This window comes from Schistocerca americana, chromosome 2, assembly GCF_021461395.2.
Source record: "Schistocerca americana isolate TAMUIC-IGC-003095 chromosome 2, iqSchAmer2.1, whole genome shotgun sequence".
In the NCBI taxonomy this organism is placed as follows: Eukaryota; Metazoa; Arthropoda; class Insecta; order Orthoptera; family Acrididae; genus Schistocerca; species Schistocerca americana.
Window position 1 is genome coordinate 450,471,839 of NC_060120.1, and position 23,283 is coordinate 450,495,121.

General features: G+C 39.0%; 1 protein-coding gene across 6 annotated transcripts in view; it reads right to left on the reverse strand.

Moving 5' to 3' along the window:
- LOC124595634 overlaps positions 1-23,283 on the reverse strand; it is a 316,080-nt gene that overhangs the window by 178,400 nt on the left and 114,397 nt on the right. The gene's annotated exons all lie outside the window — the stretch shown is intronic.

A 23,283-nucleotide genomic window follows, 5' to 3' on the forward strand; every position in this document is an offset into this window, starting at 1 on the left:
GTAAATCATCTTGCAAATTTTATCAATTCTCCTACCCCCAACAGCCAATGTGCTGAGAGTCTTCCTGGAGAGCATATTTTGAATATAATATGTTACACATGAAATAAGCTTGTATGTCATGAAAGAAGTTTGCCTGTATTTAAATTTGTTTATACCAGTTTTTGAATGGAACTGAGTTAATAAGGATGTCTTTTACCAGTGACAAACATAATAGTAAATGGTCACATGAAAGAGAGGAATGCTAGTAATGAAATTTAAATTTTATAAAAATATTTTCATCATTATTCCCTTGATATCCAGAGCAATTTATTTAGCTGGATTTAGTCAATGCCGTTGTAAGTGTAGTTTGTACGGTTTTATAAATATGGCTTCAAGGTGTCAGAATTACACATTAAATCTTAATTTCTGGAAATATTTGTACCTTAGAAAAGACGAAGAAATATCTGCCCCTATGAGGATACTCCACAAGCAACTGCACTGCTTATGGTCAACGAGTCTTGTATTAGCATTGCAAATGCATGCATTTTTCACTGTTCTAGTACAGGAAAAAATGACACTCTTCTCCCCACTGTGCATGTTTTCACCTTCATAAATATATCTTGACAGTATCTATGACACACACACACACACACACACACACACACACACACACATCCATCGGCACATACTCAGACACAAGCAGACATTTGTAAAGGCAAAGAGTTTGGGCAGAGATGTCAGTCGAGGCAGAAGTACAGAGGCAAAGATGTTGTTGAAAGACAGGTGAGGTATGAGCGGCGGCAAATTGAAATTAGAAATTAGCGGAGATTGAGGCCTGGCGGATAATGAGAAGAGAGGATATACTGAAGGGCAAGTTCCCATCTCCGGAGTTCTGACAGGTTGGTTGGTTGGTTGGTTTCGGGGATTAAAGGGACCAGACTGCTATGGTCATTGGTCCCGACAGGTTGGTGTTAGTGGGAAGTATCCAGATAACCAGGACGGTGTAACACTGTGCCAAGGTGTGCTGGCCGTGCACCCACTAACACCAACCTGTCAGAACTCCGGGGATGGGAACTTGCCCTTCAATATATCCTCTCTTCTCGTTATCCGCCAGGCCTCAATTTCCGCTAATTTCTAATTTCAATTTGCCGCCGCTCATACCTCACCTGTCTTCCAACAACATCTTTGCCTCTGTACTTCTGCCTCGACTGACATCTCTGCCCAAACTCTTAGCCTATACAAATGTCTGCTTGTGTCTGTGTATGTGCAAATGGATATGTGTGTGTGCGCGCGCGCAAGTGTATACCTGTCCTTTTTCCCCCCCTAAGGTAAGTCTTTCCGCTCCCGGGATTGGAATGACTCCTTACCCTCTCCCTTAAAACCCACATCCTTTCGTATTTCCCTCTCCTTCCTTCTTTCCTGACGAAGCAACGGTTGGTTGCGAAAGCTTGAATTTTGTGTGTGTGTGTTTGTGTGTCTATCGACCTGCCAGCACTTTCGTTTGGTAAGTCACATCATCTTTGTGTGTGTGTGTGTGTGTGTGTGTGTGTGTGTGTCTATATATATATATATATATATGGATTCTCCGTAAAGGGCATTCTTGGTTTATATAGCCTTTCTTGTGTGATACCTCACTGAAGTGTGATGCGTGTGTCTCCCTGTAATATTCACAAGTCATTCAAATGTATCTGTCACGAATCATACAGCTCTTATTTACATTTTGCCATTTCTTCACCCAATCTGTACTGGTATGCACCAGAGAAACAGACAAGTACCACTTAAGGATGTTTTGCACTCACATATTACATGTTCTTTTAATAAAGTGTATCTGGCATATGTGACACACAGAAACATGCAAAAGCACAGAATTTTTACCAGGTTTTCAAGCTACCACTCTTCTTTTAATTTAAGTACACCTTCGCACACAGACATCCAAATGTACCCACCCACATCATAGAGTGCCATGGCGGCTGTGGATCGTTGCCTTTGGATGTCCATGTGAGTGTGTAGGAGACTGAATACTTAAACAAGAATAAAAAGCAGTAACTTTAAAGCCAAAAACATCTCAGCACTGTTAGATGTTTCTATGCACCATGCATCAATCACTACAAATCAGTGATTGCCCTTCCTCTTTGTTGTTTATATGCTGAAGTTTTCTATTGTATTATAAACTGTTTCCCTGCTACAGAACATACAATTTCCTACAGTCATCTCTGTTGGGATTTAAAACAGACCGTTTTCATTCCAACACTACATCTATGCTTATCTTTTATGTTTTCCATTAAGTCCTCTTGATCTTCCAAAGCAACTGAATAGTACCCAACAGCAGCACATAACCGAGTTGTGCACACAATTTCCTATACAGCTGCACTGCACTTTTCCAGAATTATGCCAACAATTTATTTATTTTTATTTTTCTTCAGTTCTAGCGATTTTGTGCATTCATTCCATTTCACAAGGCTCCAGAAGTTTAATATTATTACTGAAATATGGCGCTACTGACCTTTTTTTTCCCTTCTTTATCACCATTACGTTTACTTTATCCGCATTTAAGAAGATGAAGGAGAGACACCACTTAACCTGTTCTGGACTTAGTTCCACTCATCTAGCAATGTTACTTTTCCCTACACAGCAGAATCATCTGCAATCATGCCAGGAGTGATGATAAGGCTGTTGGTCATACACCACTACTCTTACAATGTAACATACTGTGCTCTACAAGCCAAAAAAATTTGCAAACACTCAATAACCGCATATTTGTTATTCATATATTCGTTAGTGGCCAATTCATATCCAACACCTCGGCAGATGGAATGTATCTGTTTGACAGTACCAGCCGTTTGTGTGGTGCTGTGTGTGAGAACAGCTTAGACTGTTCTCGAGGGTCCTTTAACAGACGTTACAAATACTTGTCTACAATTTTGTACATCTATTCACTTACTCTTAAACTGGAGTCATTTGTTGTCTTTTGCAACCACATTGCACTTTTCAGTCATCAGAAGATTCTCAAAAAATATCAGCTGCAAAGGGGATACTTCAGTAGTATATTCAGTCTAAAATCAAACATGAATTCCATTAACACATGGCACTTCGTTCACCATACGGAATTTCAATTGTTCTTTAATTTTGGGTACAATTACTTCAAAAGCACACATTTGCATGTCAGTTTAACATCCTAAATGTGGCATGATCATAGGAATGAAGCCCTCAACGTACCAGTATTTTTAAATGAAAAGAGTTTCTTTCTTCAGATTTATGGTTGTTGTCACACTCCTAACAAACTGGATGGAAGGATTCTACAGTATCAAAAAGCAACAAAAGACACAAAACTGCAGTTATTCTAATAAGAATATCAGTTCATTGTTACATTTGGCAATGCAGACTGAGCAGGAGAGACTTACTAGCATAAATCTACATCTATGTAGATTTTTATTTAAGATACATTAGGTATCAATTCCATACAACACCTGAAACCTAGCAACAGCAATGCTTTTCACAATGCGTGAGACTACATGGCTTTAACTTCAGCATGTCCAGAGACATTATGGTTGTGAGCATTAACAAAAAAAAATCTTCATTTCTGAAAAAAAAAAAATCTTCATTTCTCTAAGAAGAGCGTATCAACCTTCTGTGAGACAAGAAGAATGTAATCGAACATTAATACAAAACAAAAGAATAAGTAAGAAAAGTGGATATGATGCATGCATTAACACCAGCCATAATTTTATTGAGAAATGATTGCACTGATATAAGTATACGAGACAGCCATCAAAAGATCAGACATATCAACAAAGGCAGTGGCAGAGCCCCAGCATATGAGGTCTGTTCAGAAAATTTCAGAACACACACAATTTTGCATCAATGGTGTGTGGGAATGAAATGCGATTGGCATCCCAGTACACATCTGTGTTTAATGTGTAACTGCTGGAAATTCCCGGGGAGAGGAGGGTGTGGGAAATGCGGGGGAAGGGGAGGGGGAGGGGGAGGGGGAGGGGGAGGGGAGAGTGGGATGGGGTTGGGGTAAGGAAGAGGAAATGAAGTAACAGAGGCAAAAGTTGAAGATAGTGACACTGGATGGAGTGTCTCATACTTTTGGCAAGTCTCAGCATAAGATGGGCAATCCAAGGACTTGTATTCTTAGATCTTCTTTTTTTCTCTTGTAAGCCGGGAATCCAGCAAGCGAGGGGAGTGGCGGTCAGCACAACTGACACACACAAGAGGCATAATATAGCGGCTTCCCTCAAGGAGTGGGTGGCCACAGTAAGACATATGCCCCAAACGCAAGCGCAGAAAGCACCGCATAGGTGGAGGGACATGCGGCTTCACGTCACATCTGTAGCACATAAACTTGACCTTCTCCGAGAGGGTATCTCCCTCGAATGCCAGAATGAAGGCACCAGTATTGGTGCAGTTGTCTTTGCGACCCTTCTCCACACGTCAAACAAAATGAATGCCACGCCACTCCAGATTAGTCCAGAGTTCCTCATCTGTTTGCAACATGTGATCCCTATGAAAAATCACTCCCTGGACCATATTCAGAGATTGGTGAGGTGTAATAGAAACTGGGACATTGCCAAGATGATCAGAGGCACTAAGAGCTGTGGATTGGGTGGCAGGAGAAGCTTTGATCAAGAGGGAGCCCGACTACATCTTACTAAGAGACTCCACTTTACTAAACTTGTTCTCAATATTCTCCACAAAAAACAATGGCTTTGTGGTGGTGAATGTGTCCCCATTCATCCTAGTACAGACGAGGTGACAGCGAAAGTGCTTCATCCCAAGACGACGAGCCTGCCCCTCCTCCCATGGTGTAGCCAGGGAAGGGAAGGTTGCTGGGTCATACAAAGCAGCATTCAACGATCCTTCACCATTCAGAGACGACAGTTTGAGAACAGCCAGATTTTTGCAGTGTGATACAATTCATGCACCATGCATCCACCCTGATACCACCCACTCCAACCAGGGCCTCCCCCTATGGGCACCACCCAGCCACAGCAAGAGCCATCTGGCATGTCGGCCGTTACTGGGAGTTCACTTGCTCCAAGAAGATAAGCAACCACTCCTTGGCATACATGGGGAGGGAGCAGCTCAGGAATCACTAGTGTGATCCCTGTGTTGTCAGGGGGCTCAGCCATATGGGTACATAACAGCCCCACCACACAGACTGGCTACATGTGCTGGTGACCAAGCAGGATGGAAGGGGCTACAGTGGGGAGGGGAGAGGAGAAGGAAGGGGGCAGAGGAATCCACACCATAGATGCTAAGCAGGGAGTTCTTCCACAAATGGCCCACACTAAAAACAGGAAATTTTGAAGTGGAAGTCAAACCTCAAGTGGGGACCTAAATGCCAAAAATGGCTGAAAGAACAGGTAAAAGAAACAAAATTGCAACCAATACAGGAAACCAGGTGGATAGCCAGGTCGACACAAATCAGAACTCAGAGAGCGAAAGGAGGGGTCAACAGGAAAGGAGTGAGGACAGGGAAGGAGGGCAGGGTGACGGTAATGCAGCCAGGGAAGCAAGCTTTGGCTGCAATAGCTCGGGGCCCCATGTGTGCCATGCACAAACTCACTAAAGAACTGTGAGGCCCCGGTGGAGGGGGGGGGGGGGGGGCCGAAATGAGAAACGAATGTGTCTTCCCTTCCACATGTTCAAAATGTTATTGAACCATCTTATTTAGTTTCTATCTGCAAGCACAATTCTTAATTCAGAAAATAAGAATAATTATATCATAAATACATGTAGCTTTCAAAATTAACTTAGCAATACTTCTTGTCTTCAAACTTTTGATTATTATTTTCATGCTTAGATGGTCACTGCTATGATTCCCATCTGGCACTTCAACTGGAAAGCTCAGTGATACTGAAAAATTTCAGTTTGGAAGGAGTTAACATTAACATAGCCACAAGATCAGCAAGCGTATGAAACGTATTTTCTTGAGTATTTTCAGTTTCATTTTTCACATACCCAACCAAAGGGATTCAGTCATTTAGTACCAGAATATTCATGGGACAAGTAAGAAATTTTGGTTCTTCCGCAAATGACTAATGATTTTGTATTACTCTCCTTGATATAACGACAGTCTCTTACTTCCAATCCTGGCTGCAATTTTTGCTGCTATTTGTCAAAATTTTTATATTCTGCAATTTCTTTAAAATATTTCTGGAGTTAATAATTATTTTAGCAACAAAACAGTTTCCCTTCTAAATAAATTTCTACAATCTCAATTTTGCAAAGCTCTTAGTCTTCCCCATCTTACAATATTCTTCACCTCCCATCACTGTAGAAGACTCTCTAGTAAATGTTCTGTGTTTGCATTATTATAGCGTTTCTTAAAATGTTATATTATTTAATTTCAGGCAGAAGGGTTGAAGGGCCTGAAGGAGCTGCTGACTCTGAAAGCTTGCCAATTACAATTGTCTTTTATGTGTGTGTTCTGCTGTTGCTTGGCAAGTAGATATTTTATTTACACAGTTAAATAATTTTGTCAATAATTGATTGTTTTCATTGTTTACTGTGTTATATGTCACAAATTACAGCAGTGCTTCAGCATCTAAGAGTAAAAATTCAATGTTATACAATCTTAAGTTTCCCTTATTACAAATGTTTACTTAAAATATGTAACTCTTCATCCAATAAGAGAGCTGAGCAGCAGACATCAATGTTGAAAAGAACAATAAATCAAAACATTTCTGATAAACTTGTTCTAGAGAGCTCGCGCTTTCCAGAGTATTATTACATGATCCAGCCAAAAAGATATTCTTGTCCCTCACTTTACATATACCTGTCCCATGGTTTAAGTGCCTGATGAAGAAATAGGAGCAATTCCCATCCCATACATCCCCCCCCCCCCATCACTTATTCCAGCCTTGTCACTGGCATTTCTTATCCATGTTGATGGTTGGACCACCTCTGAAAGCTGAAACCACTACCAGTGTTCTACATAACTATGAACTGAACAAACAATCCAGCTGTTCAACTGTATGAATTTTCAATGCCAAGCTGTGGTCAGGGATTAACAATACCACTCTGTTGCACTTCATGCTGCTCAACATATGCTGCTTCACACGTGAGTGATCTGTATCACCTCTCACTAACACTATCTTTTTTGAATTGTACAGAAAGCAACTTTCCTTCAAAAATACCCTGCTTCAATCTCCATCAATCAGTGTCCTTCAAATTACTCTATATTCTCCCCTCTTGTTCTCACAGCAAATTCTTCAGCTGGAACTGACTTCCATCACATTAGCATTTACTTTCATAGTAACTTCCCCTGCTGTTTCTCCCTCCCCCCACCCCATGTCACTTCCTCACCCTCACAACTGAAATTAGACAGTATTATTAATACCCCAGTTGGGTCTGACGAGACACCAGTGATTGTAACACCCCCCTCTTCCTCCGGTCCTGTTAAACTGATATTTCACAATATTTTTATGGACTCTTGCAGTATTCTGCTCTGTTTGGCATCATACCTTAACAACTGAAACATCTTAAGAATCACAGGAGAGCACTACATTTTATTTAGGTGTCCATTTTTTGTCCTGTCCACCACACTGTTCATTTCTGTGAAATTGTAATATCCAGCAGTTTGAATGAAATACTTCCATTACAATTCCTCTCACTGCGGACATATGAAACTGACTGTCAAATTGTAGCTTTTGTTGGTCATGTACTGCGAATCATTACAGAAGTTCACTAGATGTCTCTTCTCTTGTGTTTTAGAAGATACTTTATTTATAATATGTGTAGGTGAAGTTGGATCAAACACTCCTCATTTCTTTATCTTCCTCATTACAATTAAATCTAAAAACAAAGATGATGTGACTTACCAAACGAAAGCGCTGGCAGGTCGATAGACACACAAACAAACACAAACATACACACAAAATTCAAGCTTTCGCAACCAACGGTTGCTCCATCAGGAAAGAGGGAAGGAGAGGGAAAGGCGAAAGGATGTGGGTTTTAAGGGAGAGGGTAAGGAGTCATTCCAATCCCGGGAGCGGAAAGACTTACCTTAAGGGGAAAAAAGGACAGGTATACACTCGCGCACACATACACATTTCCATCCACACATACACAGACACAAGCAGACATTTGTAAAGGCAAAGAGTTTGGGCAGAGATGTCAGTCGAGGCGGAAGTACAGAGGCAAAGATGATGTTGAAAGACAGGTGAGGTATGAGCGGCGGCAAATTGAAATTAGAAATTAGCGGAGATTGAGGCCTGGCGGATAACGAGAAGAGAGTATATACTGAAGGGCAAGTTCCCATCTCCGGAGTTCTGACAGGTTGGTGCTAGTGGGAAGTATCCAGATAACCCGGACGGTGTAACACTGTGCCAAGATGTGCTGGCCGTGCACCCAGGTGTATGTGCAGTTGCATATGGGTGTGTGTGCGCGAGTGTATACCCGTCCTTTTTTCCCCCTAAGGTAAGTCTTTCCGCTCCCGGGATTGGAAAAACTCCTTACCCTCTCCCTTAAAACCCACATCCTTTCGTCTTTCCCTCTCCTTCCCTCTTTCCTGATGAAGCAACCGTTGGTTGCGAAAGCTTGAATTTTGTGTGTATGTTTGTGTTTGTTTGTGTGTCTATCGACCTGCCAGCGCTTTCATTTGGTAAGTCATATCATCTTTGTTTTTAGATATATTTTTCCCCACATTGAATGTTTCCCTCTATTATATTCATTACAATTTAATATTGTTTAAAGTGTAGTTTCATATGCTTTATAGAGGAGCTTCTTATGAGTAAAACTTAATAATCAATTTATGCATTTGATTGACATAGACACCAATGCACAAAGAATAATCAGTATTTGTAGTAATAAATGAGTAAAGCTACATTATGGGGATACTGTGAGGATTGCAAGGCATGGCATTTGTTACAGCAGCCACATTTAGTTGCTGCTGGAAATACTTGTCTATTAACTGGGAACACAGAATTACATTTTTAGCAACAGTTTTTGCTGTAATGATCACCAAAATCACATTTCCATTTTCATGATACACGCAATTAGCAGTCATTGTTGGACTAGCTTTACCAACATATTACAAAAACTGCACTCGTCTTTATGTACCAAACTGAAGCCTCTAAACTTAACATTTCAATAATACAAATATTTAACATGTTCCTCATCACCTAATTTAATTCTCACATATTTACTCCACAATTATTTAACTCCCATATAACATAAACAAACAATGAAAAATCCAGGATGGAATGTAACCATACTATGAAAGGAAAGTCGCTACTCACCATATAGTGGAGATACCGAGTTGCAGATACGCACAACAAAAAGACTGTCACAAATAAGCTTTCGGCCAGCAAGGCCTTCATCAAAAATAGAACACACACACACACACACACACACACACACACACACACACACACACACACACACACACACACAAAACTGCAGTCTCTGGCAAACCCATCTAACATAGTGACCCACTAATCATTTCATGACACATAGCTGCAGTTTTTATTTAAACATGGTTTTCCACTCTGTACGTCTTGTTCATTTTCCTGCTTTGCACATTTAACTTGCTAATTAGCAGAATTACTTTAAATCAAATGAGATATTCAATTCTGACACTTCACTTCATGATTATTATTTTTGTTTCTAATACGTCTTAATTTCTGCCTGGTTACTGTTCGTACCTACCACTGCTTTCAATATTTTCGTGGTTCTTTACTTGATTTGAAAAGGCATCACAGTCTGCAAAATAGGGTCGTTCAGTGGTTCTGTAAGAGAAAATCAAACGGCAGGAATGACAGTTTCCAGCTGTGTCAGAAGAAGTGCTTGGTAGGAGTATATATATCTGACGATTTTGTACCTTTACTGCCATTAAGAGTTTTACTTATATATTTCTGCCTCCATAATAAGAAACAATTGACTTGGTTTTGGAATGCTGACACGCTGTTCTTGTTAACAAATTTCATAAACACATTCTTATGATTTCTTATTTGTACAATAGCTGTATTGAATGTGAAAACTCACTTTTGGCAGACATTCACTTATCTTAAAAGCAATCTTTTTCCATAAATTATGGTTTTACAAATTTTATCTCTGTCTTTTTGTACACTTGTGCAGGTACTTGTGTTGTACACAGCTTAAATTAGTTGTGGTCATGTATGCCACCACATACTTCCTAGGTGTGAAAATAATGCTTTTGCAGTAATTAAATAGCACAGCTCTTATTTCATTTGGCCACAATTTTATTAATTCTTCCTGATTCCAGTAATCTCTGACACTTCATTAGATCTCTGCAAATAGGTTGGGGCAAACTCTTTCAGTGCTGAGTTATCAGTTCCAATTGACTATTTTATCCATAGTAATATCTGCCTCTCTTTCATACAATTAGACATCATATTCTACTTCACACATGTGTCAATCTACTCTTTCCACCAACTTATTTTCCTATATATATTTCAATGTGGTCACTTTAAACTGTGGTCCTTGGATACCATGCATACAGAATGCAGATTAATTTTCACTCAGTGGCCTTCAGAAATCATTTTTACTGAAAACAGGTCATTATGAGTGCCAGCCAATATTTGAAACCTATCATAAATCTGTGATACATGTGCTGTGGCTCCTGAATTCATTTGATACCATAAAGATATGTTGGTATTTATTTAATCATTCTGTACTTGAACAGACTGATGAACAGTGAACTGATCTATTCACACATATATCCAGAATGTGCTATTAACTTTTCCCCCTTGGTTATAGTATTCAGCAAAAATCATATCTACAGTTTTTCCCTGCACAATTACTCTGTGTACAGTTGCTGAAATTTTTTTATGTCTATTATACATATGAGTTAACTGACTCTTTTCTCTCATTGCGATTGGTGACTTTGGCACCCAATTTTTTTTAACAAGACTACCACAAAAAAAAAGTAGCTTTGATCTGAAAAGACACATTGTTTTAAGTGTTGTCATCATTACAGCAATTGTGTAAAGCATGGTAACACTGATCAACCTAAAACAGATAGACAAAACTGAAAACACTTAAGCTATCAATCATCTTATAATCTCATAGTTATTGAAAAATTTAGCCAATGATGGCAACAGCCTTATTACATACATAACTGAGTCTAAATCACTTGCATTTGAATAATAACCTGGAGTGAGAATCAAAATTATTCAAGTTCTACTACGTTTCTATAGAAGACCAGGGAAAAATACAGTAACAATTTTTGCTGCATCAGTATTCTGCACAATAAATTACTCATTAATAACTTTTTAAAATTTCTCAATTATTTGTCATTAATTCTCATTAATCAATATTTTCTTGAATTAAATGATAACTTGGGAATGATTGGTCCATCCCTAGTCTTTTTTTTTTTTTTTTTAACACTTACACACACACAGTCTGTTCCACAGGCATCACAGAGAAGCTACTTCAGGAAATGGAAATATATATTTCTCTCTTCAATCTTTACAAACAATGCCTCCAGACATGCTGAACTCAACACCACAGAATCTGGTTTGCCTGTCAAAAGTGCTGCTGCTGGATGCTTCTTGATAGTCCATGAGATCAATCTGCTACCTATTTTAATAAATATCCAATGCTGGGTTCCCATTCATCAATGTATCACACTCAGTCTGCATTACAATAACCAGAAACATGGTAATCTTCACCTACAAATGCTTACAGTTTTCTCTTCTGGCCCTTTCAAATAGCGTATAAGCCTGTCCACTTCCTTGTGGGCACACACAGCATTACTTTACGAAACAATTCAGCACAGTAACAGTACAGGCAGTATCTGATCTGCCCCCTAATGGTGCACATGTGAAAACACCGATGTCTTTTCAAAAAGGACTATTCTACATTGCTTCTTTCTAAATTTTTTGACTCATTTAAGTAGCTGGGGACTTGATCCTTATCGAGGAGCACAGAGGTAGCTTTGCGGTTCTTTATGGTGTATTTATTCAGAATTTAACTCACATAATTGGCCTATCACAAAATGCTTGCTTAAGCTGTTTGTAACTTCTCCAAGATACTTGAGTTTGCATTTCATTTCCAGCCTTTTCTTTTAAAGAATTCTTCGTGTGAAGGTCATTGCTTCATATGAACACGTCATACAAGTAAACCGCAACAAGCAGGAATTTTTTTTACAAATTCCTGTGATTAAAACAGAGGTCTCTTGTAATTAACACTTACCACTACATAGCCCAGCATAATACTACATCAGAGCAGTACTTATTTTAAACCATACACTTTTTTTGTTTGTTTGTAAACACTTGTAAGTTTATTAGAATGATATATCTTCATGTAATTCATACTGTAAAGATACAATAGCTATTACAATAATCAGTATCTAAATCACACCTGGCAGCAAGTCCAGACAGACATCTATGTAACCCAACACTTTTCAATGTGTATCTTTGGGCCACTTGTGAACCATATAGTGTACCATATTTAGACAAAAGTTTCCATGGTTTCAAAAATCCATTTAGCACTGACTGTTTTTCTGTCAGACTGGCAAGTTGTTATTTCCCAAATTTTGTTTTCTCAATGTGATTCAAATTATTCTAGTTTTGGTCATAGTCATTTGCTGGAATCTGCTGATCAATTTTTTTTCTTCCAAGCTGGTACATGTAAGAAGCAAAATTTTTTTAAATCTGTAAAGAACATGCTCATCTGTCTTCTTAGGTTTTAATATTACAAAATATCTTGGTGATTAAATCTGGTGTGTGTATTCATTTATTATGTTAGGATTAATATAATGGGAATAGATTTGTATAGCTCTTGTCCAAGAGATTTGGCCTGTTTCGTGTCTATGGTTTTGGTTCAGCTCCTCCTGATCCTGTTTCACTCATTACATCCCCCTTCTCACTCGTAAATGAAACACACAATATTCAAATGATCAGAACCATCTGATTTCTCTCATTTCTTGTGAAGTATTTTATTAGGCTCTGGTAAGTCAGAATAAAGAGGTTTTACACAGTTATGGGAAGGCTCTGAATGTGATGTCAGTTGCAACTGTCAAAGTCTATGCAGTCTGTCTCTCTCTGCACAGTTACGATAGAAATATGTTCCTGATGTCCCACATTCAAATCAGTAGTGATCTGACTGACAAGAGTGTCCACTGCAAAGCCACAGGAGGGCAATGAGACACCCACTCTTCGAACAGCTGTGGTCATTCCATGTGGCAGTTTACTTACAAGTGTGAAAACATACTCTCTGTGATACTGAAGATTCACTGTAGACACAGATGATATCGAAAACTGAAATCTTGTGTTATCACCAGTATACTATTACCCATACACATTAAACTGATTATAACGCAAAATTTAAATCATATAACTCACGACATGCTGCCACGTTTACTACACATCTCTGTAACATATTACTCAGATATAGAATGTACACTCATACCATACGCTGCATCTAATGGTATCATTTGGACACCATACACAGATCATCTCCAAATGGGATAATCAATCCCATGACTTTTGGTTACTCAGCTTATTTCAGTTTTGTTACAATACCTTAAAAGTACACTCACGGCCTTTTTAATGTACATATGTGCTTTGTTATCAAATACTCTGAGATGTTGAAGATCTTGTTTCTTCCATAGTTATGGAAGTTTTTCTTCTTCCCAAATGTTAATGGGTAAGTTAATTTCAAAGAATGAGTAACACCTTCTCAACCACGTAGCCATATCAATTTTTTCTGGAGCCTAAAGTAAACACCTGACATTTAACTACTCCCACTTTCAAAAAGTTGTCAACTTGACATTTATAATCTCTCTCTCATTTCCTGTGCATGAGTTATCAATTCTATTTCATTCTTAGCTTTCCATAAATGTCTGAAAAAACTGAATGGTTTTTGGTACCTAATTATTGTTTTTCGTGTGTTTATAAGAAAGCCTTTTTCTGGCTATAATCAATTAGAAATACAAACCACTAGGTTTCTACAATAAATGTTGTCTATACTGGATAACAAAAATTCTAGTGAATTAATTACAGAATTCTCCTGGCTCAATGAGTATAAGACGAGAAGTAGTGTAATCTACTTTCCTTCTTGTTATACATAAAGTAAGTGAAAAGCAGCCACTCACCTATAGTGAATCAACATGTGGAGTGCAAAAATGCACAACACAAAATGGCATTCGCGCTAGCTTTTGAGCACTAGCTCTTTTTCTAACAAAAGTAGACACATTCACACACACAACCACAAATATATCCAAATATACACTGCTGTGGTGGTGGTGGTGGAAGTAGTAATAGTAATAGTTTTACATTTTTTTTTGTGATTCTATGCCATACATTCGTAGCCCCTATGAAAAACCCATAACATCCATGCTAAAAATTCCCTGATTTTAGATTTCTTTCTCTTAAGTTTTATCTTGGTTCTCAGTATTTAATCGATGTCTCACTTAACTTTGTCCCATTTTCTTCCTATTGATGTTTGATGTGACTGAACAAGATATAAGTGGCTCAAAAGACAGATGGTTTACACCACAGGCGGTGGCGGAATTAAGGGAATATTTTAGATTATTGTGGAGAAGGGAGACATGAGAAAGGAAATGCTGACGTAATCCATGATCAGTGATGCCAACATGACTTGCAGCATTTAGCATCACCACGCAATTATGATACAACTACTGCTAGATTGCAGTGGTAATGGAAAAACAAGAAAGTCAACATGAAGTGTTCCGGACTGAGATATGACGAAGGGGACCAGCCACCACCTTTTCTTATGCCATTTATAACTCAATTTCATCATTTTGCCTGTATTTCCAATGTACTGTATTCACCAACAAATTCAATCATCAAACTTTTATATACAAACAATGAGTCTCAAAAAATATGCCGGACATAACTGTAGTCACACAGTAGCCAGCACAGCCACCACACCATACTAACACCTAAAATAAGCTCACCTACTGGATGTGTCGAGAGAAGGAGTGGTCCTTCAGGAACAAGAGTGCTGGTAGGGGTGAAAGCATTTTGTGAGGTGCTGAAAATATACTTTTCGTGCAGATGATGCACTGTGACAGAGATGTCACACGGAAATAGCACAAAGGTTTTGTGATAGCACATTTTAAAGACTTCCACGTTCAAATCTGACACGATACAGTTGCAACTACTACATACACTACTCATGTATATACTTTGCACCACACACTGTAGAGCATAAAGACTGGCAGCAGTGATCGAGGGCATGAAGCGAAACTGTACCACCTGAGCTTTCTTTCAAATTTACATTTCACACATTGTACAGAAATTCACTGTACCAACTTCTAATAAGCTTGCAACATCAATTGTGGAAGTAAACTCATCTTTTCACACCTCTGTTTCTCTCCTCAAGCCTAAAACAACACTTTAACAGTGGTGAGCATATGAGGTGCGGCTCATAAGAAAAGCATAAAACAACAGAAATGGTGACAAAGTATGTCATTAAGCAGATGTCCGCATTTATCCTTATGCTTTAACCATATAGCTACTGTGACTTTTTGGGTTAATTCAACATGTTCATCAATTCTTGCTTTTTTCTGGGTGAGCATAAAGGATGATATCTCAAAAACGTGAGTTTTGAACATATAATTTGTAGTTGTAGCACGTCAGAAAACAGCTCGATTACCTTGTACCCAGGTATCAATATCAATGTTTTGATAAGTTTTTATTTGCTTTTACATATTTGTGATTTTTTAAGAACTCAGGAAATTTGTTAGCACAAATTATTGTAAAAACATTGTATTGCACATTTAATTTCCTTCACTTAAACAGATTTTATACAAAGTATTGGAGAGGATTGTTATTTTTAATCATGTATGCCAATTACATGTGTTTCTGCTCATATTTTATGGGGTTTTAACGTTTTCCTTGATTCTGCATTTTCCTCAGGTTTGCGTTTTTTAAGTCTGTACTGCGGGAAAACACAAAACAGGGGTTTTAATGTAATGTAGTGAATGTAAAGTAGAAAAATCAATGTAATTGATTTTAATTACTGGAGTATGTGAAGGACATTATAAGTTATTGCAGTATTAGTTTATTACCTCTGACTGAAAAACTCATGTATAGAAAGAATTAAAGCAATTGGCCATAAAAACATGTTCCAGCATTGTGAGCAAATGTGAGGAGACATCAAGGGAGAAATTGTGATGAAATAAAAGTTTTGTACATAGCTGAAAATAATGGTAAGCATTTCTCTGTCAATGTATATGCATAATTGAACTATGACAAGCGCATAAGGGATATGGCATGAACTGAGGGATGCATTTGAAGGTTTTCTGCTGCTAAGAGAGTAAGTTTGTTGAAAACACTTTTCATAATGGACTGAAAAATTGCTTATCAATAATCAGTCTTGCATCTTGCAGTAGCCAGGGAAGTGTATGCTCGTGTGTGTGTGTGTGTGTGTGTGTGTGTGTGTGTGTGTGTGTGTGTGAGAGAGAGAGAGAGAGAGAGAGAGAGAGAGAGAGAGAGAGAGAGAGAGAGAGAGAGAGAAATGTACGTACTTCTGCTAGAAAAAGAGTTATCCTTGAAAACTAGTGTGAATGCTGTATTCTCTTACGTGTTTCTGTGTTCCCTGCCTCAATCTCCTATAGGTGGGTGGTTACTTTTCTCGTATTTTACGTATTGCACCAACCATTATTTTTCATTATTGTTATTCCTTCTTACATTCCACAGGAGTGATTAGCAGCTTATTAGCAGCTCATGGGTGCATGATATCCATGGCTAAACATTTTGAGTTTCCTTTGCATCATGGAGTAAATGTCCTAGTCTCTTGTATGATACTGACTCTAATAGTGACCAATCCCACCCTCAGAAGGATTTTTAAGGGCAGCTTCTGCTGACAAAAATCACTTTGCTGCCCATTTTAGTTACTTTGGTTGCTGGAAACAAATATTTGTGCATATGAACTTAATTCCTCAATCAATGTAATCCACAAATATTAAAGCGTGTACTCATCTATGAGTATGTACACATATTTTGTGGGGTGATTACTGCCTTGGGCTAATACCACATACCCAAATTCTTTGACGTATAAGTAGCTTTGTCTGGAACTAATATGATACAAATTATTTCACATCCACACTATGTGATCAAAAGTATCTGGACACCTGGCTGAAAATGACTTACAAGTTCGTGGCGCCCTGCATTGGTAATGCTGCAATTTAATACAGTGTTGGCCCACTCTTAGAACTGATGACGACTTCCACTCTCACAGGCATACGTTCAATCAGTTGCTGGAATATTTCTTGGGGAATGGCAGCCCATTCTTCATGGAGCGCTGCACAGAGGAGAGGTATCAATGTCAGTCAGTGAGGCCTGGCACAAAGTTGGCATTCCAAAACATCCCAAAGGTGTTCTATAGAATTAAGGTCAGGACTCTATGCAGGCCAGTCCATTGCAAGTATGTTATTGTTGTGTAACATTATGAACAGGAGCTCAATCGTGTTGAAAGATGCAAGCACCATCCCCGAATTGCTCTTCAAGAGTGGGAAGCAAGAAGATGCTTAGAACATCAATGTAGGCCTGTGCTGTGATAGTGCCATGCAAAACAACAAGGGGTGCAAGCCCTCTCCATGAAAAACCTGACCACACTGTAACACCACCACCTCCAAATTTTAATTTTCGCACTACACATGATGATCACCAGGCATTCACCATACCCACATCCTGCCATCGGATCGCCACATTGTGTACCGTGATTCTTCACTCCTCATAACATTTTTCCACTGTTCAATCGCCCAATGTTTACGCTCCTTACACCAAGCAAGGTGTCTTTTGGCATTTACCATGAAATCCAAGTTTTCTTACCTCCCACCTAACTGTCACAGTACTTGCAGTGGATCCTGATGCAGTTTGGAATTCCCATGTGATGATCTGGATAGATGTCTGCCTATTATACATTACGACCCTCTTCAACTGTCTGCGGTCTCTGTCAGTCAACAGATGAGGTCAGCCTGTACGCTTTTGTGCTGTATATGTCCCTTCACGTTTGCACTTCACTATCACATCAGAAACAGTGGACCTAGGGATGTTTAGGGGTGTGGAAATCTCACGTACAGACATATGACACAAGTGACACCCAATCACCTGACCATGTTCGAAGTCCATGAGTTCTGCAGAGTGCCCCACTCTGGTCTCTCATGATGTCCAATGGCTACTGAGGTCGCTGATATGGAGTACTTGGCAGTACGTGGCACCACAATGCACCTAATATGAAAAACTTATATTTTTGAGGGTGTCCAGATACATTTGATCACATTGTGTACATTTATACTCTGGAAACCATCATGATGTGCATGGCGGAGGGTATGTCCCATTGTATCAGTCATTAGGGTTTGTTTCCGTTCAATTCACATATGGAGCCTGGGGAGAATGATTGTCTGAATGCTTCTGTGTGTGAAGTAATTACTCTAATCTTGTCCCCATGACTCCCATGTGGGCGATACATAGGGAGTCGTATATTTGTAGAATCGTCATTTAAAGCCAGATTTTTTCGGGACAGTTTACGCGATCTTCAAGAGTCTGCCAGTTCAGTTTCTTCAGCATCTCTGCAACACTTTCCCATGGGTCAAACAAACCTGTGATCATTCATGCTTCCCTTCTCTGGATACGTTCAATATCTCCCGTTAGTCCTACTTGGTACAGGTCCCACACACTTGAGCATATTTCTAGAATGGGTCGCACAACTGATTTGTAAGCAATCTCCTTTGTGGACTGACTACACTTCCCCAATATTCTACCGATAAACTGAAGTACCTGCTTTACTCACAACTGAGCCCATTTGATCATTCCATTTCAAATCCCTATTAAGTTTTCACCCATGTATTTGTATGAGCTGGTCAATTTCAACAGTGACTCATTGTATTACAGTCATAGGATACTAATATTTTTCGTTTTGTGAAATGCAGAGTTCTACATTTTGAACCTTTAAAGCCAGTTGCTAATCTTTGCACCACTTTGAAATCTTATCAGGATCTGATAAAAAAAAGGGAACATTTATGCAGCTTCTTTCCAACAGTACTTCATTATAGACAACTGCATCATCTGCAAAAAAAGTCTGTGGTTACCATTACCATTGTCTGCAAGGTCATTAATATACAATATGAACAGCACAGGTTCCAACTCACTTCCCTGGGGCACACACAAAGTTACTTCTACATCTGACAATGACTCTTCATCCAGGATGACATCCTTTGTCCTCCCTACCAAAAAGTCCTCAATCCAGTCACAAATTTCACTTGATACCTCATATGATTGTACTTTTGACAGGTGTGGTACTGAGTCAAATGCTTTTCGGAGATCAAGAAATATTGCATTTACGTGACTGCCTTGATCCAAAGCTTTCAGTATGTCATGTGAGAAAAGTACAAGTTGAGTTTCACATGAGCGATGGTTATGGAATCTATGTTGGCTGGCATGGAGGTCATTCTGTTCAACATACATCACTATATCTGAGATCAGAATACGTTCCACAATTCTACAACAAATAAATGTCAAGGATATTGAATGGTGTTTTGTGGACCACTTCCACTACCCTTCTTAGAGATGGCTGTGACCTGTGCTTTCTTGTAACTACTGGGCACAGTTTTCTGGTCGAGGGATCTACAACAGATTACAGTTAAGAGAGGGGCTAACTCAGCCACAAATTCAGTACAGAATCTGATTGGGATTCAATCGAATCCTGGAACTTTGTTCAGTTTTAACAATTTCAGCTGTTTTGCAACAACACTCATATTTACTTCAGTGGTATGAGGATTAAATTGGGGCAATTCTCTTGGGTTTTCCTATGTAAAGGAACATTTGATAACAGAGTTAAGCATTTATGTTTTTGTTTTACTACCCTCAATGTCAATTCCCTTATCATTTGCTAGGGACTGGACACTAACTTTGGTGTCACTAACAGCCTTTACATGCAACCAAAGTTTTTTTTTAGTTCTGTGGAAGATCATTTGAGAAAAATCTGCTAAGGAAGTCACTGAAGGCTTCATGCATTGCTCTCTTGACAGCCAAACACATTTCATTCAGCATATCTTTATCTATAGTCCTATGCTTTCTTTCACACCTATTTTGCAATAGTCTCTGTGTCTTCGATGTTTCTTTACAGTGAATTTATACCATGAAGTGACCCTCCCATTATGAACAGTTCTACTGGGTTCATATCTGTCCAGTGAATGGTCAACTGTTCTTTTAAACTTGAGCCATAGTTCCTCTACACGTTCCTGCCTTGGGCTACATGTTTCACGTTTCTCGCCGAGATATGACCCTACCGATTTTTTATCTGGTTCACTGAAAATATGTACCTTTCTGCTTGTTTTAGTTGTCCTTTGTGTTTTGGTAATCACTGTTGCACAACCAAGTCATGGTCACTCATACCAGTTTCGGCTTTGACAAACTCAAAGATGTCAGTCTGTCTGTTGCCATTTGATCCAATATACTTCCATATTGAGTGGGGTTCTGAGCTATCTGTTCTACATAGTTTTCAGAGAAGAAATTTAGCAATGTTTGACAGTATGTCTTATCACAATCACCACAAAAAAAAAACTAATTTTTCCAATTGATTGTTGGATGAATCAAGTCTCCACCTATGATTACAGTACGATTGGGGACCTTACATACAAATCAAACTGAGGTTTCCTCTGAAGTTTTCGGTTACATCAGGAGATGAGTCTGGCAGATACAAGGATTCAATTACCATTTTATGACCACCCCTTACCATTTTATGACCACCCCTTATATGTGTCTTGCTCCAACACTCTCACAAACAGTTTCAATTTCTACCTTGGTGGATTGGAGCTTCTTGCCTACTGCGACAAATATGTCATTTCCATTTCCCATTAGCCTATCCTTTCAATATACAATTACATTTTCCCCAAAAATCTCATTGCTATCAATTTCAGGTTTCAACCACCTTTCTGTACCTAGTATTATGTGAGCTTCACTGCTTTTCAGGACCGCTTCAAACTCTGGCACTTTTCTGTGAATGCTTCGGCAGTTAACCACTGGGATTTTAATACTCTCACCTGTGAGAGTCATTTCTTTCAACCTTATGCTGATACATCTGGGAATCCTACAACTATTGTTATCTGGAATGGATGGAGAGTCACCTCATCTAAGAAACTCTTGTGTGCAACCCACACACAGTCAGCTACGTGGGTATCAGCCTTCGATGTGTAGTGCACACCTGACCCATTTAGGGGTACCCTACAATTCTCAACCCTATGGCGCAAGTAAAGGAAGTCACAGCCTAGCTTGTCACAGAACCTCTGAACTCCTTGGTTCACTCCTCCCACTCGACTCAGAACCAAGGGGGTCATGACCAGTTGTGGGGACAATGCTGCAAATTGTGAGCTTTGTTGAAACTCCATGTGCAAGGCTGGCCTTCTCAACTTCCTCTGCCAGTTACTGGAATGATTCAAGTATGACCTCAGATGGCAGACATGATCTGTTCCAAGATGCGTGCAATCGGCAGCTAGTTCTACCCAGTTCTCTCAATGGCTGCTGGAATAGCCTCTACCGCATGCTGCATGAGGCCCCCAGGCATACATGCCAAGTGCACTTTTTATGCTTTCCTGTCTCTTGCTGCCATTTCCCTAAGGGGTACCATCATCTGCTATAGATTTGAACTGATGACTATTAATAGACCCCTACCCTTTTGTGTTTGCTACCTCCTGAAACTGGACAAAACAGGTTTCCCCAAAACAGATGTTCTCCCTGGTCTCCATCCACACTGTACAGGACACCTAAATGTGCCAGTGAAATGCCACTCACAGTGAAGTGGATGAGTAATGACAGATCTTGCACTTCCCACAGAGAAGACAGGATTCACATAAGAGGACAGTACTTGGGATACCTTTGGTACTGGTTTCACAGGCACATAACCCTTAGGAGCTTTTCCAACACACTGATTCACAACAGCTAACAATTACTCCACAGTAGTCATGGGGATTTCCAGATGCTTATGAATGTCAACCATATCATCCCGTGTTCAGGAACAGCAATCACAATGGAGCTGCATTTTGGATGGTGTAATGTATTACAGGACAGTGAACAAATAAATTTAAATTAAGCCTTCTGATTATCTTTTAATCTGTTGAGTTAAAAGAGTAATAATTCCCTAAAAGAACTGAAGCAAACACACAAAGAGAAAGTTCTAATAAGGCAACAGAAAAACCTGTGGTAAAAAATATTAGTTTCCTAAAATTTTTTTGAGATTAATTACAGTCAAGAACAAACTCAATATAAATGTAGATAATATATACTCCTCTTCAAGGGGAAGCTAGATGTAGCACGATATGTTAGGAACAGTATCTGCTACAGTAACTACATCACAAGCACTGGTTTCCTAGAGACAGGGTTACGCACATGAGGCACTCGTAGCTCCATCGCTACACATGTTATTCTACTATTTTGTTAGTACACGATACTGACAAAATGGTAACGCACATTGTATCTGCTGCTAGTTTTGCCCATTAGTCCTGATCTTGCTTTAATAGCCCTTTGCTTTAATAGCCCTTTGCTAAATAGCCATATTTATTGCAGTTGTAATATATTAATATTTTTCAATGTGTGCATCAAATCATTATGCCTTTCTTCTATCTAAAGGGCCACCACATCACCAAGATATGAGTCAAAGCAAACATCAGCCTTTATCTCATGCACCATAAACCTTGTACACAGAGGGCAACATAGTAACTAGGGTGAAACCAACCCACACATCTTTTACCTTGAAACTTAAGCTTTTTAACTTATTAGATGTAGGGATATTTTCTGATACAAAGCACTCTACTAACAAGCAACTTTTTGGTCCATCACAAAAAAGGTTTTCCACGAACTTACTTCCTTGGGGATAGAAAGCCCTCGAGTACATTCCTCAGTTCATACCATATTTCTTATGTATTTGCCATAATTTGATTATGCACATACACTGACAGATGAATGTGTAACAATATTTTCACTCATGTACAAAACTTCATTTAATCACAATTTCTTCCTTGATGTATCCTCACATTTGCTCACAATGCTGGAACATATTTTTATGGTGAACTGCTTTAATTCCCTCTTCACTTGAGTTTTTCAGTCAGAGGTAATAAACTAATACTGCAAGAACATATAATGTCCTTCGTTTACTCCAATAATTAAAATCAATTGCATTCATTTTCTTGCTTCAAATAAACCATGTTATTTACGTGGGAAGAGCCTAAGCCCAGATGCTTGAGAAGTAGCCTTCTCGAAATATTCAGTTCTGTGTTTGCTCTGTGTAATAAAAATGCATTGGTGAATCACTATATCTGAGTGGACAAATGTATTGCTCTATTTCTTTGCGGGAAGAATTTCAAAG